The sequence below is a fragment of the Cibotium barometz genome, chromosome 23, assembly GCF_041138505.1.
Source record: "Cibotium barometz isolate CiBa-2024 chromosome 23, ASM4113850v1, whole genome shotgun sequence".
Taxonomy (NCBI): Eukaryota; Viridiplantae; Streptophyta; class Polypodiopsida; order Cyatheales; family Cibotiaceae; genus Cibotium; species Cibotium barometz.
In genome coordinates, this window is record NC_141068.1 from 11,000,790 (window position 1) to 11,009,574 (window position 8,785).

Sequence of the window (8,785 nt, forward strand, 5' to 3'; positions counted from 1 at the left end):
GCACAAGATTAGGAAGTATTTTTGGACTCAATCCCCCACTAAAAGAGAGTGCCTCAAACGATGCACAGTGGAGAGCATCTTGTCAAGAGGAATCATTGCACGATTCACAGTCCCTAAGACCTCATAGGAGTCAAACATCCCTAGTCAGAGTGTTAGAGCGATAGCAAAGATGCTAGCTTGAGTAAGGCATGTAACTCAGATCCTATTACTTTCATATCCTCATGTGTGGTAGGCAAAACAGAGGGAAGAAGATCCACCATGATTGCAATAGATAAGATTTCTTAAAAAAAATAGTAAAATGAAAATCCTTAAATAAGGTGGTGTAAAAGCACTCTTCATAAATAAGAGCCTATTCACACACAACTATGAAAATAAAGTAGCGCCAAAAAAAATGGCAACATGTGTGTGTTCACATCAAATTTGTAAAACCGAGACTAGACATTGCGTCGCCCGATGACATCCCCGTGTTGGTAAGACCTTCCCATCATAAAAATTGCATGTGTGTGTTTGTTTATATTCGGATTTCAGACACTGCCCGTACCACAACATGAGGTAAGATTGCATGTGCATGTCCACTGGTGGATGCATCAATTTCCAAAATTGCATTAGCATAAAAAGACAATTAAAAAAAAACGCTCCATGTAGGCACAAAAAATCAAAAGTGCCACCACTACGACAATCGACTGAACGAGCCAAGAAGATCAAGTCCATAACAAAAATGCGAGTGAGGCCAAGAAGCCTATGGGAAAAGAGCTAATGTTGAAAAAGAAGAAAAGAATTGAAGGAGAAAGCCAAAGACGTGTAGAAAACCATGCAGTCATCAGCAAAGAGGAAAACTCCAGCAACTCACTACCCAAGCCAATATTGTAAAGGCCACTAAATGAGTAGGCCAAAAATCATTTGAAATGTTGTAACACCTGAGAGTAGTCAAATAAGCACCCACAGGGGGAGTGACAAACAAACCACCTCCTCCAAGTAACCTCTGATGAGCTAGAGAGTGTCCAAGCTCTGAGTCACCCAGCCAAGTTAGAATTAAGGGGGGGGGGGAAATGAAATTTATAATCCTCCCATCCGACCACCTTGAGGAGCCTAGAGATTTGGCACCAAGGAGGGGGTGTTGAGAAATGTGGTGCGTTTTGAGTCAATTGTGGATGAAGCGGGACAGTTTTTAGTATCGTGGTCAAAGGTCTTACAATATATGCAGTATAGAAGAACAGGTGGCTTGTATGCGAAATGGTCATAGTGATTGCACTCAACACAAGGCATTTCGTTCCTCACTTGTAGAGGCATTAAGGATGTCTGGTTTTGAAGGTTTTCATCCTCTCTTAGAGATGTTGATTGGAAGGTTTTGAGCAAGGCTGCATAGAGTTTGAGGAATGTCAATTTCGAGATCGATCTTTCTTTTGCCATTGCTTCATTTGGTTTAGATGAGGAACACCTCATACCATGATCATCTTATAGCATGTTGTCATCTAAACGTATTGCTTCTTTACAACATTGATCGAATGTTTCCAGATTGGATACAATGATTAAGTTGTGTAAGCTGTTATTCTTCAAGCCATCATGAAACATCTCTTCAATTAAACATCGTTTAATTTTTCCCATGACTCACAACGTGAGTCCAAGAGTTTTATCCGAAGGATAAAATCTCTAATGGATTCATTTGGTTGCCGCTCAATTGAATAGAGTTCTGTTATTGCACTCCACCGATCACCTTGTCTAGGAAAAGCCATGTATAAAGGCTGATTTCAAGGTTTTGAAGTTGGTCTTGATCGCCAGGCATCAATGCGATGAACCATCAACTAGCTTTTACCTCCAAGCATAGGTTCAACGCATGTACCTTAGTGGGGCAGTTGGGATTTCCAAAGGCTTCACATCTCTGTTTAAACATTTGAATGAATTGAATAGGGTTTGTTGTTCCATCATATTTGCCCATAATTTTGGAAATTTGTATGGCGGTATTTCTATATGAGTCATTGAGGCCGTATGTGAGTGCTCTTGTTGGAAGAGACTCATTGAGTCCTTGGGCTATCCCCCTTCCTAGACTAGTTAGTATGTCCAAGGTGTGGGCATCCAGGAAAGGGTTGGTTCTTAATTTTTGGAGATGTTAGGTAAGGGACCAAAGCCTGGTGGGATCGAAGTGATAGGGGGTGTAAAACCCGATGACACGCTTGTTATGGGCATAGCCAATGGTATTGGGAGGTGAATTTGCGGCATAGGTCTCAATGGATCAAAGATGTCAGCCATTGGGTTTAGTCCTTGTGTGATCCTTGGCAATCCCTCCATCATGGGGCCATGTCACAGTGCCTAAATGCTCCTTAATGAGCAAACACAGTTTTTTTTTTGCTTTTTATATTCTCCCACAGCCTGTTATAGTCTCAACATGCTTGATGTAATCTTCGTTGGTCAAACGGGTGTCCGTTCGCCCTAATTAGCTTTTTCACTATACGCACATGAACATAATTTTTCAAAAAAAGCGTATGCTAGTAACTTCTTAGATGGAAGAGGAGGTCCTAAAACCTATTTTTCATCACTGTCTCAAGATGAAAAAAAATTTCAAGAATTTTTTCCTTGTTTTGTAGCACGTTTTTTAAGGGTGACATCCAAAAGGGATTTTGAAAAACTCCATATGAGGGAGTTGTAGTATTTTTGAAATACTACAACTTTGTTTCCCTGAGTCGTCCGTGATTTTGTTGTTTAGACCTTCAAAAAGTAGCCTGATTATGGCTCGTCATCGTTTTCGCGTTGTTTTCTGTGATTTTTCGTAGTTTTTGGGCTCTTTTTTGCCTTGATTTCTGGGTTGAATTTTGAGGCTATTGGTCGGCGGTCAAAATGATCGATTTTGACTTTAGATGGCCAATCCAAAATCAAAGAGCTTGATGTTAGCTTTCCGATGAGCCCTGGAGCACCTTTATCGGATATACAGTTTAAGAGATATGGGCCTCCAAACAGGGGTGTTTTCGAGAGTTTTTTTTTTTGCCAACGGACCCCTTCACGCTAACGGACTTCACAGGTTTTATAAATTTTTTTAAAAAAAAGGTGCGGTTCCCGATGACGTGAACCTTTTGGGCATGAACTCTAGTTCTGTGAAGTTGCAGAAAATGGTTCACGTTGTGAACCGAACTTCATGGAATATTAAATTCTTTTTTTTTTGCACAGGCGGTTCTCGAAGATGCAAACCTTTTGGGCGTGAACTCTAGTTTCGTGAAGTTACAAAAAATGGTTCACGCCGTGAACCGGACTTCACAGAATATTAAATTTGATTTTTTTGGGCTCGGTTCTTGAGGACGTGAACCTTTTGGGTGTGAACTCTAGTTTCGTGAAGTTGCAGAAAATGGTTCACGCCATGAACCGAACTTCACGGAATATTAAGTTCGTTTTTTTTTTGCGCGTGGTTCTTGAGGACGTGAATCTTTTGGGTGTGAACTGCTATTGGACTTTTTTTTAAAGGCGCGGTTCCCAAGGACGTGAACCTTTTGGGCGTGAACTCTAGTTCTGTGAAGTTGCAAAAAATGGTACATGCCGTGAACCGAACTTCATGGAATATTAAATTCGATTTTTTTTTTTGCACGTGTGGTTCTCGAAGACGTGAACCTTTTGGGCGTGAACTCTAGTTCCGTGAAGTTGCAAAAATGGTTCACGCCGTGAACCGAACTTCACGAAATGTTAAATTTGATTTTTTTGGGTGCGGTTCCCGAGGACGTGAACCTTTTGGGCGTGAACTCTAGTTCCGTGAGTTGCAAAAAATGGTTCATGCCGTGAATCGAACTTCACGAAATATTAAGTTTGATTTTTTTTTTGTGCGCGGTTCCCGAGGACGTGAACCTTTTGGCGTGAACTCTAGTTCCGTGAAGTTGCAGAAAATGGTTCACGCCGTGAAACTGGAGTTTTTTTTAAGGCGCGGTTCCCGAGGACGTGAACCTTTTGGACGTGAACTCTAGTTCTGTGAAGTTGCAGAAAATGATTCACGCTGTTAACCGGACTTCACGAAATATTAAATTCAAATTTTTTACGCGCGGTTCCTAAGAACGTGAAACTTTTGGGCGTGAACTCTAGTTTCGTGAAGTTGCAGAAAATGGTTCATGTCGTGAACCAAACTTCATGGAATATTAAATTTGATTTTTTTTTTTGCACGTGTGGTTCTTGAGGACGTGAACCTTTTGGGTGTGAACTCTAGTTCCGTCAAGTTGCAAAAAATGGTTCATGCCGTGGACCGGACTTCACGGAATATTAAATATTTTTTTTTTGGAGTCTAGTGGGAAATACGAATTTTTCTTTTTAGGGGGGGATATTTTTTGAATTTGAAATGAAAGGGATATGGATATTTTTCCAAAAAGGTAAGTGGGAATAAAAAAAGTCAACCTTTTAATGACACCCCTTATACCCTTCATAAATGACCCCCAAATTAGACAATTTTGATAACTCACGAGTATCTACTCATTGAATGCTCATTAGCTTTAATGAGTTATATAAAAAAGTGATTAAAGATTAATCCAAGATTAATCTTTTCACTAATCTTTCTCTTTTACACTAATCAAGGACTCTAATTAACCACTAATTCTTAATTAATTCACACAATTGAGGACATCATTGGATAGAGCAAGGGAATGCTAATCTTTGTGCATCAACAAATGTGTAAATTAATCTAAAATAGAGGATTAGTTAGACTCTTAATTATAGTCTCCTCTTTTAAGGCAAAATTAAGCAAAGAGAGTCAAATTTCTCTATTTGATGAAAAAATTAATGTAATTAGGTATTTTGATGCATCTAGATGCTCTCAAAACACTCAAAAACACTAATTTTGACTACTCATATATGATCTTTACACCTCAATTAATACATTTTTAAAATTTTTGCCTCTTGAGAGCAATATTAATCACCCTTAATGAAAAAAACCAGTCTATTAAGAGAAATTAGTCAAATTCAAGGGTTTTTTGATGGTTTTAATTTTTTTTTGAAAGATTAAGCTACTCCTAATGCTTGTTAACACTCTAATCCAAAAAATTTCAACAACAAACACACAATTAAACTAAAATTAATGATCTTAGTTCTATGTTTAACACTAAAGAGAGCTAATGTGAGGATTTTCCAATGGCCAAGCTCGTAACCCTTGAGGTCTCCAAGCTCTACAACTCCTTGAGAAGCAATTCCACCGCGCCTCCCGCGAGCGTTCACACCGCTGCTTTGCACTACGGGTCCTCGTCCCTTCTCTCACCTCACTTCACTCACACACACTCACTAGCATGCATTAGGGAGAGAGATTAGTAAGAGCAAGACTCAATTGCACAATGGGAGAGTATGTTGTATTATGAGAGATATTCACTTATATACATGGCCATAAGTTTTCGCACTCACGGCCAGGCACTTTAGGCTCATAAGAGGCTTAATGCTATTACAATGACTACTCTCATAATATACCCATGAAGTACATTACCTTAGGACTTCATCCTAACTTGCTATCACACGCTCTTGAAGTGGGAATTTCTCCATAATACTCCGTCTCGCCATTACGGGCACCCATCCAAGTTATAGCTTTGGATACTATTGCTTTATGTCTTGAATGTATGATCCTTTGGTGTATCTATTGTGACTCCTTGATGTAAGATAATGGCAGTAGCTATTGTTAACCCTAGAATTGGTTTAACACGAATGGACAATCGAGGATCACTGAAAGGGGACTGCGCAAACATCAGGCTTTGATACCAATATTTGGACTAGGGTTCCACATAGACAAACACACAGAGAATCAACCAGCAGTAATAAGGACACAATGGATGGTGATTGATTGCTTACGCAATGGATTGCATTGGAGTGTGTGGACCTAGAGAGTAAACTCTATAATATCAAAATACAATAAAAGTGGTGGTGTCCTTTTACATCAGATATCTAAGGGAAAAAACCCAAAGGGAGAAAAGTGCCCTTGGTTAGCCCATGTTCACATGTGGCACTACTCATAGCATATATGCCAATAAGGAGCATACCCACCACAGTACGACCCAACCATACACGACTACCCTCCACAGTACCCCAATTTGCCTCATGGGGGTAAGGACATTATCTAACATATGCCATGCTGCCACCTACGTACCAGTACCCTTACTATCCCTCATAGCCATTTCCCCAACCTCCACCTACACCACTACCTCTGTTGCATTGACCATGACCACCACTGAAGATATCTTGATGATAGCAAACGAGGGGGTAGAAATAGGGCTTACAGCCAATCCACCACTAGCTATAGTGGTAGCACCAAACCCTAGACATCAAAATTCAACCAAACCAATGCAAATTGTAAAGTTGATGCCAAAGTTCAATGGGAATATGGAGATATTGCACACTTGGAAGTGTTTGATCAAATGTGCGACACATGTGGTCAACTTGATGACGTGGTTAGGGTGAGTGCCTTTGGCCTCGCCATGGGAGGGAAGGCGCATTTCAACGTTTCATCAATGCACGCATGTTCCATGCTTTGCATGTCTATTCAAGGTTACGAATGCACATATGGTCCACAAACTCTTGGAGTATCAAATTGTAGCACACAACTCCACCGACTTGATCCATTGGCTTCTCCCCACTTGGAGTGGAGTTGCTTTGAGAATTTGGAAGGCACATGATCCACAACACGATCTAGTGTGTCTGAGAAGACGATGAAGCATAAGCTCACCTATCACACTTAAGAATGCTACCAGGTAGAAAAGAGGCCAGAGGTCATGGAGCATATGACAGATTGGGACTTGACAGAGTGGAAACTCTTCTAACTTGGGGGCCAAAACTTAGCACATGGTTCCACTTTACCTCTTCTTTTACCACACGCATCTCAATACTAGCACTGTCAGAGATTTTGCTAGAGCCTTGGCCCCTTAGCACTTGCTTCTACTTTATCTCTTCTTATGACACACATCTCATTACTGGCATTGTCAGTTATTGAGCTAAAGCTGATTTTACCCTAGTCCTAACTTTGGGACGATGTTGTTTGAGATGCATTACACGCCCAGAGCCACCGAACCTTATCAGAAACTTACTGTTGTGACAAGGGATGGTTAAAGACATTATCACATGCCCTACCAAACAAAGATGGTGTGAAGTGGGAAAACATCTCTCGCCCATACCTGCTTACCCTAGCTCGAGTCCTCACCATGCTAACCAACCTCAGTGGATCAACACATATAAGAACCCAGTGAACTGGGCTAACCACTTCCACCACGAGCTCCATAGCATATTTTCACAAACCCTACCACCAACAAAAGTTCAAAGTAGCCATGATTGTCACCAAGGTCCTCCACTACATTGTAGGTTGGGATAAGAGGTTAGGAAGATCTCCCTGAACCATACATCTACTAGGGTGTTACCACTGCAAGGAAACCCTCTTTCGTAGCACACCTCTTTGGCTCCCTCCCCCACAGACTCCCCTCAACCCAGTTCTAGATAGCTCTATTAGCTTTGTAGGTGTGGCATTATCAGACGTGCATTGAGATCATTTGCTTCTTTGTTAAGACTAGGTATGGGAAGGGGGGAGCATGATGGAGTAGGAGCATGTGAACATGCTCTTAATCGTCATTACCATCTTCTACATGATGTAGATAGATTTTGAGGTGCAACCCAAGTGGTTGATTGGTGTGGTTAGCATTCAGCAAGGGAGTGCATCATCTTCGTATCCCTAATATGAGGCGAGGGTTATGAGGAGGCAATTTTGGAGTGTGGATGGTAGCATGATTGATCTCACATTACAAGCACTCTTAAACTCCATTCCATTAAAAGCATGATGATGACGATAGACATGTGGATCTTCACTCGACACTTTGCATGCTTTTGTAGGTCGTGTATGAATGGTGACTACACAAATTATTGTACTATGTCAACATGGGCTGATCATTGGTTTGAGTAGGTTTTGACTCCCATGCACCTTCTACATCTTGTATAGTCCCTATTAATATCCACAAGTCTAGTTTGTTCAACAGACTATGACACTGACATATATTTCTTACAAGAAGAGGGTGACGTTTTTGCAATCATTTGTTGATGAGGATAACGAGGAGGGGGTCGATCATTATCTCATGAGATACACTTAGTCAAAGTGCATCCTTGACCATGACATAGGATGAGCATGGGTTTCACATTATGGCAGGGTGTTTCTACCACCAGGTTGACAAAAGTTTGCAAGTAAGTGGAGAGGTGGAGGTGTGTCTTGAGAGAGAGGTCGTCAAAAAACCTCTGTAATAGGCTATGGACATAAAGGTAAGTAAGGTACTATCACATTGGTAGAGTTACGGAACTCTTGAACATGCAAAATCAACTGCTCCACTCCATGTTATGCTATCCTATCCATAATATTGTGCTCTTGTGCCTTGGGTCTAGCACTCTCGGCCTTTGCTTTGGCCTGCTCAAGCTATGTCTCTATCTCATGAACTACATGCTCAAAAAGTAAACCACATAAAAAATTGATTATTCTCTCTAATTAGTTACAACTTAAGAAATTCATAGCTTTAGACCTTAATTATAGATATTTTAATTATAAAGAGAGAGACCTACCAAGTGGACGTCAAAATCTCTTGCCCAAGGTGTCTCTGTATAGCAGGCCTACATCTACCATCTCTACAATCTCTACCCTCGCCTGCTACAACTCCCACGTGAGTCTCACTTGAGTCCTCTCGAGGCTACTAGCATGTGGCGATGATGCTTGGGATCTCGATTGAGATATTGGCCTAGGGGGCATGTGTCATGCATGCTATGTGAGTGCTCTAAATACCTCAATCGAGATACACCACCGACGACTTTTTAAGGATTT